Below are 10,967 nucleotides of genomic sequence, written 5' to 3'. Positions count from 1 at the left end.
GGATTCTACAAATTTGTAGATGTTTGGTCAAATGAATGCTGTAGGTAAGATGTAAAATTATTTGATTAAACATTTATTACTAAAAAATTATCCCAATGAATTCCAAATAGCAAGCTAATTCGAAGAACTTTAAAGAAAATTTTAATTATCTAGGTTATGTTTTCAACAGTATTTCCTGTAGCTTCTATGAACAGTCATGTTCATGCCAATGCATGATGTTCAAAAAGACGATTACTGAAGCACACTAAAATCTTTAATTATTCTGAATAATGTGTGCTAAATTATTTTAAAATATAATTTATTGTATTTATTTTTGTCAATCTCATATATTTTTTAAAAACACATATACTATATGTGCAGATACTTTAAAACTATGCTTCGCATGGACTAAAGAGTTAAATTACACAGTAAGACTATATTCCAACTGACATTATCTGAAACCAAATATATTTATATATCTTGAGCTGTAGTGATGACTGGATATGAATTCTGAGAACTTAAAGACTAGTATTTAGGGGCAATATATTTTAGAAATAGCTGAGGAAATATTTTCGGCTTTTCAAATTTAGTCTTTAAAAGATATGATGTACCATGTATATTTCTGGAAATATTTTGTATTCTTAAAATACCTTTAAATGAACATGGCTTCATTGAAAATAATGTGAATTGGTTGAATCATCTTGTTAAAAATAGAAAGCAAATGAATTAATATAAAGGATAAAGGACATTTAAAAATAATTTACTCACAATATATGTAAGTCAAATCTTTATGTGGCACTCCTTAAACTTACACAGTACTGCATGTCAGTATATCTAAATAAAATTGAAAGAAAATAGATTGCTGAAATGACAACTGCTTCTCTTCACAAAGTAAAAGAGGGATTTGAAAGAAATATAAGCTAAGTGAAAGTATCAACTTTTCCAATTAAAACTAAATCATTAAAATGATAAATCTTATTGGTTCATATAAAAGGCAATATTAGCCCTGGCCGGTTTGGCTCAGTGGTTAGAGCGTCGGCCTGCGGTCTGGAGAGACCTGGGTTCAGTTCCTGCTAAGGGCACGTACCTCGCTTGCAGTTTGTCCCTGGCCCTGGTTGGGTCGTGTGGGTGGCAACCACTTGATGTGTCCCTTTCACGTCGATGTTTCTCTCTCTCCCTCCCACTCTATCTGAATATAAATGCAAAAATGTCCTCGGGTGAGGATAAAAAATAATAATAATAATTAAAGGCAATATTAATACCTAACATTGAGAGTTTTACAGCTTATTAAATTATTTTTATCAATTATCTTATGTGTTTCTCCAACAAAAATCTGAAGCAGGAATTATCATAATCTTTAGATTCCAGATGAGAAATTTGAGACTAAGAAAGGATGCTTGCATTTTTATGATTTAACTTTTCTGTCAAATTACATCAAAGATAGTTTTCCCTTTCTTTATGCAGTAAGAGTTGTTTTCTGGTTTGTAGTTGTTGTTTTTAAGTCCCATGCCAGGGAAATAAGTCACGAATAAGTGACAAGTTATACTGTTTCCTCCACCATTGACATAGCAAGCTGTGGTGGCTATTGCTGCCTTGTTCCGACTAAAAACAACCTAACAAAACTCTCCACTGTTCTGAGATCCAGAAATAGATATCAAGTCCATCCTGGCCCTCAGGAATTTAGGTTGGCATTTAGGGAGTAGGAGTGTGTGTACTCTGGCATTAGGGGTCACTCTGAAGCTCAGTCCCACTGATACTTACTAAAACAATAGTTTTGGGGAGAGTACAGGACAAGGAAATAGGCTAGAGGTCCCAAAATGTAGAAAAAGATACAATAGAGAGCTACATACAAGATTTCAAATTTCATTCAATCTGCTATTTCAACTAACTACCATAAAAGGCTTTCTAAAAATTCTCTTTTGCTAATGTGAGATTGCCTTGTTTTAGTCACCACATGCTCTTGACTTGTTCTGTAAGCCAAATAGTTCTGTTTTTAGAAACATGTAAACTACTGTAGTTATCTGACAAAATTAGATTAAGATATGTGACTCAGGAGTGTGAGATGGAGTACTTCCAGTTCATAAATCTGAAGGGCTTATATTTAAAATATGAAAAAAGAAATATTAGTATGAATAAAGAGAGATTACATAATTCTAAATGGGTAATTCATCAAAAAGATGTAACATTCCTAAATGTGTATGTACCTAACAATGGGGCTTCAAAATATGTGAAGCAAAAACTAATAGAACTACAGGAAAAAATCCAAATTTATACATGAAGACATCAACACTCCTTTCTTAGAAATTAATAGAACAATTTAATAAAAAGTTCAAACGGTATAAAAGAATAATACTATTGCCTTGGTCGGTTGCTAAGTGGTTAGAGCATCGGCCTGCAGACCAGAGAGACCCGGGTTTGGTTCCCGCTAAAGGCATGTACTTTATTCGGTTGCAGTTTGTCCCCAACCCTGGTTGGGGTTGTGTGGGTGACAGCCACTCGATGTGTCTCTCTCATGTTGATGTTTTTCTCTCTCTCTTCCTCTCTCCCTCCTGCTCTATCTGAAGATAAATGCAAAAAATGTCCTCAGGTGAGAATAAAAAAATAATAATAATACTGTCAACCAACTTGACCATATTTACATTTGTAAATATTTTATCATCAACAGAATACACACATTTTTCAAATGCACATGAAACATTTACAAAAATAGACCATAGTCTGGACCACAAAACAAATCTTAACAATTTAAAAATATTAAACACATACACAGAATAGGCAAATTCATAGAGAAAGAAAGTCAAATAGAGGTTACAAGGGGCTGGGAAAAAAGAGAGTTATTGTTTAATAAGTGAAAAGTTTCTATTTGGGATGATAAAAAAGTTCTAGAAATAGCTAGTGGTGATGGTTATAAAACATTGCTAATGTACTTAAAGCCACTGAATTGTACACTTAAAATGTTTAAAATGCCCTGACGAGTTTGGCTCAGTGGTTAGAGTGTTGGCCCGTAGAGCAAAGAGTCATGGGTTTGATTTCCGTCAAAGACACGTACCTCAGTTGCAGTTTGGTCCCTGGTCCTGGTCAGGTTCGTGTGGGAGGCAACCAATCGATGTGTCTTTCCACATCAATGTTTCTCTCTCTCTCTCTCTCTCTTTCTCTCTCTCACCCCCCTCTCTCCCACCCTATCAGAAAATAAATGGGAAAAAATGTTTAAAATTGTAAATTTTCTGTTATGTATATTTTACCACAATAAAAAATTAATTGGGAAAAAACCTACATACATACTATATTATCTGACCAAAACAGAATTAACAAAATAAAATAAAGATATCAGGAAAATCCTCAAGTATTTGGAAATTAAACAACACATTTCTAAATAAACCATGTGACACACAGTTCCTGTGGTAAATGAAAGAACACCAGCAGGCAGATGGGAGAAGAGTATCATCTCTGATTTTGAAAGATAATTGAAACACTGGAGTAGAACTCAACCTATAGGATCCTGGCCCCAGTTCAAACTTTCATCTAGAAGAAAAATGATGGCAGCAAAGTGAATGGGAGCTACACAGAACGTCACCCAGGACCAAACTGGAATTACAACTAAAATAGCTGTGAGCAGTCCTGCTGAGAAAGTGGGGGTTTTAAAATGCACCAAATTAGCCCTGGCCAGTATGGCTAGGTGGTTAGAGTGTCAGCCTGTGGTCCAGAAAGAGCCAGATTTGGTTCCTGCTAAGGGCATGTGCCTCGGATGAAGTTTGTCCCTGGCCCTAGTTGGGTCATGCAGGAGGCGGCCACTTGATGTGTCCCTTTCATGTCAATGTTTCTCTCTCTCTCTCTCTCTCTCTCTCTCTCTCTCTCTCTCTCTCCCCCTCCCTCCCTCCCTCCCTCCCTCCCTCCCTCCCTCCCATTCTATCTGAACAAAAAATGGAAAAATGTCCTCAGGCGAGGATGAAAATAAGCTCCAAATCAGCTACAGCCACTCACATTGGGCTCCAGTAGAGGAAGGGTGGACTGGCCTGGAACTCTGTGGAAATAGTCTGGGTTTCCTAGCTCAGGAGAGCTAGAGGGGAGGACACTGGGAATTTTGTGTTAAATCACACCCTCATAGGACAGTAACCATATTATTCAAAGAGCCCCTTTTCAGAACCCAGGGGAGGAGCAACAGCCCCTCACTCAGGAACTGAACACCACCAGGTTAGGCCAGAGAAATGCAAATTGGGGCTTATTAACTAACATCTAGAGTCTGATAGCAAGCAAGTGTTCCACCCACTGGAAATCCTCTTACACCTGAGGGATTTTTCATTCAGCTGAGGGCTACAAATTGATGCTCATCAACTAACTGAGACTAATAACCTCCAGGCAAAAGCTAGAGGATAACTGAAACTTTCCTTGGCTTGCGAACGTACCCAGGAAAGTAAAACTTGACAGTGGTATTTAATGTGGGTTCTCCCACACTCATCTAAACCCAGAAGAGGGAGCTATAATCAGTGGAACACCAATGCCCACAGGAAAAATTTGGCAAGCTCCAAAACCCAATGTGACAGCCAAAAATGGTAAAACAAAGAAACAAATCCCAAATAAAAGAACAAGAGAATTCTACAGGAGAAGATATAAATGAAATGGAATTAAGCAAGATATGAGAGGTAACATTTCAGAGTAATAATTATGAGGAAGCTCAACAGCATGAGAAAAGATATAGAAACATTAAAAACCAACCAAATGGAAATGAAGAATGATATAGCAGAAATAAAGAACACATTGGAAGGAATATCCAGCATAGTAGAGGAGGCCAAGGATTGGATCAGTGAATTAGAAGACAGGGTAGAAAAAAATCGCCAAATAAAAGAACCAAAAAGAAAATACAATTAAAAAACAGGAAGGTAGCCTAAAACAACTTTGAGACAATATGAAATGTAACAACATCTGAATCATAGGAGTGCCAGAAGAAGAAAAAAAAAGAGCAATGATTAGAATATATTTGAAGAAATTGTGACAGAAAACTTCCCTAACTTGGTGAAAAAAAAAAAAAAAAAAAAAAAAAAAGCATGCAAGTTCAAGAAGCACAGAGAGCCCCAAGTAAGAAGAACCCAAATAGGCACACACCATGACACATAGTAATTAAAATGCCAAAAATTAAAGACAGAGAGAATCCTAAAGGCAGCAAGAGATAAGCAACAGGTTACCTACATATAAACCCCCTTAAGGCTCTCAGCAGACTTCTCAACAGAAACACTACAGGCCAGAAGGGAATGGCATGAAGTAATCAAGGTCATGAAAAACAAGGATCTGAATCCAAGACTACTCTATCCAGCAAGGCTATCATTCAAAATAGAAGGTCAAATAAAGAGCTTTCCAGACAAAAAAAGGCTAAGGGAATATATGAGCACCAAATCAGCACTGCAAGATATGTTCAAAGGACTGCTGTAATTAGTAGAAGAAATAGGAAGAAAAATATAATCACACTAAACAAAAATGGCAATGAATAAGTGCATATCAATAATAACCTTAAATGTAAATGGATTGAATGCTCTGATAAAAAGACCTAGAGTAGCTGATTGTATAAAAAAGCATGACTCATACACATGCTATTTACAAGAGACCCACCTCACAACATAAGTCTCACATAGGCTGAAAGTGAAGGGATGAAAAAAAATCTCCCAAGCAAACAGAAAAGAAAAAAAAAGCTGGGGTAGCAATACTCATATTTGATAAAATAGATTTCAAAATGAAGTCCATAATAAGAGACAAAGAAGGTCGCTATATAATATTGAAAGAATCTATCTAATAGGAAGACATAACTTTAGTAAATATATATGCACCCAATATAGGAGCACCAAAATATATTAAAAATCTTCTGGAGGACTTCAAAGGAGAAATCAACAGCAATACAATCATAGCAGGGGACTTTAACACCCTGCTCATATCACTGGATAGATCCTCTAGACAAAAAAATTAACAAGGAAACAAAGACTCTAAATAAAGCACTAGATAGAATGGATTTAATAGATATCTACAGAGAATTACACCCCAAAACTACAGAATTCACATTCTTCTCAGTGTACATGGGACATACTCAAAGATAGACCACATGATACGACACAAACTAAGTCTCTACAAGTTCAAGAAGATTGACAAAGGTGGCAAGAGCATACACTGGAGTAAATACAGCATCTTTAATAAATGGTGTTGGGAAAATTGGACAGCTACATGCAAAAAATTGAAACTAGACCATCATCCTACACCATACACAAGAATAAACTCAAAATGAATAAAAGACTTAAATGTGACTCACGAATCCATAAAAATCCTAGAAGAAACTGTAGACAGCAAAATTTCAGACATCATATGCAGCAGAATTTTCACTGATACGTCACCTAAGGCAACAGAAACAAAGGAGAAAATGAACACGTGGGACTACATCAAACTCAAAAGCTACTGCACACCAAAAAAACAATCATCAAAATCGAAAGGAAACCCACTGAATTTGAGAGCATAATTGCCAATGATATATCAGATAAGGGTGTAATTTCCAATATATATAGAGTGCTCATACAACTCAACAAAAGGAAGACAAAGAATCCAATTAAAAAATGGGCAGAGGACCTAAATAGACACCTTTCCAAACAGGATATAAAAATGGTTTTGGGATATATGAAGAAATGCTCAACATCACTAATCATCAGAGAGATGCAGATTAAAACAACAAGGTATCACCGCACACCTGTCAGAATGGCCGCCATCAACAAATCTTCAAACAACAAGTGTTAGCGAGAGTGTAGAGAAAAGGGGACTCTAGTACACTGCTGGTGGGAATGCAGACTGGTGCAGCCACTATGGAAAACAATATGGTGTTACCTCAAAAAATTAAAAATTGACCTTCCATTTGACCCAGTGATCTCACTTCTAGGAATATACCCTAAGAAGCCTGAAACATTATTCAGAAAGAATATATGTACCCCCATGTTTGTAGCAGCACTATTTACAATAGCTAAGATCTGGAAACAGCCCAAGTGTCCATCAGTAGACGAATGGATAAAAAAGCAGTGGTACATATACACAATGGAGTACTATGCAGCTGTAAGAAAGAAAGATCTCTTATCCTCTGAAACGACATGGAGGGAACTGGAAAGTATTATCCTAAGCGAAAAAAGCCAAACAGAGAAAGACAAGTGTCATATGTTCTCACTTATTTGTGGAATATAATGAATAGAACAGTCTGAGTAATGTGTTAGTCCCAGAGACGTGGAAGTGGGGTACAGACTGACAATCCCCAGAAGAGGGGATGGTGGGGAGAGATAAACCACAGAACTTATATGCATGTATGCATGAACAATGCACATGGACAACAAAGCTGGGGACAGGTAAAGGAGGGAGGGGAAGGGGGGAATCAGTGGGGGGAAAGGAGAAACATCTGTAACAAAAATAAATTAATTTAAAAAAATAAAATAAGGCTTCTCAAGAATCCTGTTTCCGGGTCAAGATGGCAGCGTAGATAAACGTGGTATCGAGTCCTCCCACAACCACATCATACTTACAACTAAACTACAGAACAACCATCATTCAAAACCACCTGAAATCAAGCTGAATGGAAGTCCTACAACTACGGAATTAAAGACGCAGCCACATTGAGACTGGTAGGAGGGGCGGAGGTGTGACGGGCTGGTCCCACACTCACGTGTGGCAGATAAAAATCAGGAGGACACCTTGGCTGGGAAAGTCCTCCCTGAGGACGGAGGGGTCCCTGTCCCGCACCACACGTCCTGCTCAGGGTTCCAGTGCCAGGAAGAGAACCCCATCACTTCTGGCTGTAAAAACCAGAGGGAACTGAGGCTCAGGGAAGCTGGCGCAGCTGGAGCCCCAGGCAGCTCCTTAAAGGGCCCACGCACAGACTCACTCCCACTAAGCTTGGAGGGGAGGCAGCTCCAGGGGCACCAGAGACATACAGGGAAGAACTGAGCTGTTTGGCACTGGAGCGAGGGCTGGAGAGGGGGCTTTCTCCAGGATAAACGTGCTGTCGGAGGCCTTTGTTCCTTTGGTGAGCCCTTCACTGGGGTGGCAGACAGTTGCCATATCTGGGACTCCAGCAACCTGGCTCACACTGGTTTCCCTGCCCTGGTGATTCCCTAAGGCCCCACCGCACCCAACTTTCAGGCCCACCCAAGCTGTTGCCAGTTGCTTAACCATAGGATTGGCCTGTCGTGGATCCTGCTTCAGGTTTTTCTAAATTCTTTCAAACAAGCAGGATCTGGTTTCAGTGAGCCCCATACCTCTCATTAAGTAATACATAGAAACAAACACAGGGAGGCAGGCAAAATGAGGAGACAAAGAAACAGGTCCCAATTGAAAGAACAGAACAAAACCCTAGGAAAAGAACTAAGTGAAATGGAGATAAGCAACCTAACAGATGCTGAGTTCAAAATACTGCTTATAAGGATGCTCAATGAACTTAGTGAGAACCTCAGTGAACTTAGTGAGGGCCTTAAGAGCATAAAAAAAGACCAGTCAGAAATGATGGATGCACAGTCAGAAATGAAGGAGGCATTAACTGAAATAAAAAATAATTTACACAGATTCAATAGTAGAGTACGTAAATCCAAGAAGTAAACCATTGATTTGGAATATAAGGAAGCAAAAAATCCCCAATCAGAACAGCAAAAAGAAAAATGAATCCAAAAAAATGAGAATAGTGTAAGGAGCCTCTGGGACAACTTCAAGCGTGCCAACATTCGCATCTTGGGGGTGCCAGAAGGAGAAGAGTGAGAACAAGAAATCAAAAACCTATTTGAAACAATAATGGCAGAAAACTTTCCTAACTTGGTGAAGGAAACAGACATACAAGTCCAGGAAGCACAGAGAGTCCTAAACAAGATGAACCCCAAGAGGCCCACACCAAGACACATCATCATCAAAATGTAAAAGGTTCAAGACAAAGAGAGAATCTTAAAAGCAGCAAGAGAAAAGCAGTTAGTTACCTACAAGGGAGTTCCCATAAGGCTGTCAGCTGATTTCTCAAAAGAAACTTTGCAGGCCAAGGGAGTGGCAAGAAACATTCAGAGTGATGAAAAGCAAGAACCTACAGCCAAGATGACTCTATCCTGCAAAGCTGTCATTTAGAATTGATGGCCATATAAAGAGTTTCCCAGACAAGAGAATGTTAAAGGAGTTCATCACCACCAAACCGTTATTATATGAAATGATGAAGGGTCTTTTTGAAGAAAAAGATAAAATATATGAACAAACGAAATGACAATGAATACATATCTATCGACAATGGAATCTACAAACAAAATGAACAGACAGAACAGAAACATTCTCATATATACAGAGAACAATTTGTTGGTTGCCAGCTGGGAGGGGGGTTGGGGGAATGGGTGAAAAAGGTGAAGGGATTAAGAAGTACAAATTCATTGCTAGACTGACAAACCTCAAATGGAAAGGAGTTGGGGGGAGGGAAGAAATAAACCAAAGAACTTATATGCATAACCAATAAACACAGACAATAGTGTGGGAAAAGGTGGGAGGGGGGCAGGAGTGGGGAGGAGGGGGTCAATGGGGGAAAAATGAGGAACATCTGTAATATATTCAACAATAAAGATTAAAAAAATAAATAAATATATAAAATAAAAAAATAAAATAAATAAAATTTCCATAAACAAAGTACCTACAATAGCCAAAACATATTTAAATTAGAATGCAAATACTTGATTCAAACTCATTATAAAGCTACAGTTATCAAGACAGTGTAGTACTGGTAAAGATAAACATTTACATCAGTTGAATAGAATAAAGAGTTCAGAAATAGACTCAAACAAAAGTGGTCAATTGATTTTCAACAAAGGTGGCAAAGAAATTCAATGGTGAAAAAATCGCTTTTTAGCAACTGGTGATCAAACAATTTGACACCCACATGCAAAACTAAAAAAGAACCATCTTGTTGTTATTTTATAATATAATTTTATTATGATCAATTAACATACTCTGTATGATTTTAATTTAATTACATTTGTGAAGGTTTGTTTTTTCTTCGGGTATTGTATTTAAAGTCTGTTTTTACTAGGTGTATACCCATTTAAGTATGTATGTCTTTAGTAAAATGACCATTTCATAAATCTGTAATGTCTTTTGTATCCCTACCAGCATTCCTTGTTTTAAAGTATACTCTGTCTGAAATTAAAATCGCCACTCCAACCTTGTTTGCATGGTACATCTTTTCCCATTTTTTTTTACTTTTTTTTTTTAAATATGGGACGCTTCAGAATTTGTGTGTCATCCTTGCACAGGGGCCATGCTAATCTTCTCTGTATTGTTCCAATTTTAGTATATGTGCTGCCGAAGCGAGCACCCATTCTTTTACTTTTAACCTAAGTCCTTATATTTAAACTGGCTTTCTTGAGACACTCATGTAGATTTTTTAATCCAATATGACTACTCTGATCATTGATTATTTTGCTCTACGTTTTGTATTTATTTTTTCTGCTTTTTGTCTCCCTGTTTCACCTTTCCTGTCTTCTTTTGAATAGTTCATTCTACTTTATTGCTTTTTGGTTCTCTCTCTCTCTCTCTCTCTCTCTCTCTCTCTCTCTCCTCTCTCTCTCGTTGTTTCAGAGAAAAGTTTCTCAACCTCAATACTATTGATATTTTGGATCATAATTCTTTGATCTGGACAGCCAATTATGGCAGTCAAGATTGTCCCCAGACATTTTCAATTGTCCCTAGCGAGCAAAATCATGCCATCAACACTATGTCAAAATTTTTCTCAACAATTATACGTATTTTAAAGAACCTTAAACAAAAATAGTCTTTTATATTTACCCAGATATTATTGCTTCTATTCTTCTTTCATTTCTAATGTTGGAAGTTTCACCTGATATTGTTTTCCTTTAGTTTGAAGACCTTCTTAAGCATTTCTTTTAGTTAGCTATGTTTTCTCTTTGATTAACTTCATCTGAGAATTTCTTTTGTTTTTTAATTTTTATAAGAGTTTATTTGAG

At 37.3% G+C, this 10,967-nt stretch overlaps 1 non-coding gene across 1 annotated transcript; it reads right to left on the bottom strand.

The window, feature by feature from the left end:
* Positions 1-10,212: 10,212 nt before the first annotated feature.
* On the bottom strand, positions 10,213-10,318 carry LOC118619384. Its single transcript, XR_004957167.1, has one exon. It is a non-coding gene; the product is annotated as a U6 spliceosomal RNA (small nuclear RNA).
* Between the last annotated feature and the right edge of the window lie 649 nt (positions 10,319-10,967).

The sequence above is a fragment of the Molossus molossus genome, unplaced genomic scaffold, assembly GCF_014108415.1.
Source record: "Molossus molossus isolate mMolMol1 unplaced genomic scaffold, mMolMol1.p scaffold_m16_p_6, whole genome shotgun sequence".
Classification (NCBI taxonomy): Eukaryota; Metazoa; Chordata; class Mammalia; order Chiroptera; family Molossidae; genus Molossus; species Molossus molossus.
This window is presented reverse-complemented; position numbering and strand designations above follow the sequence as displayed.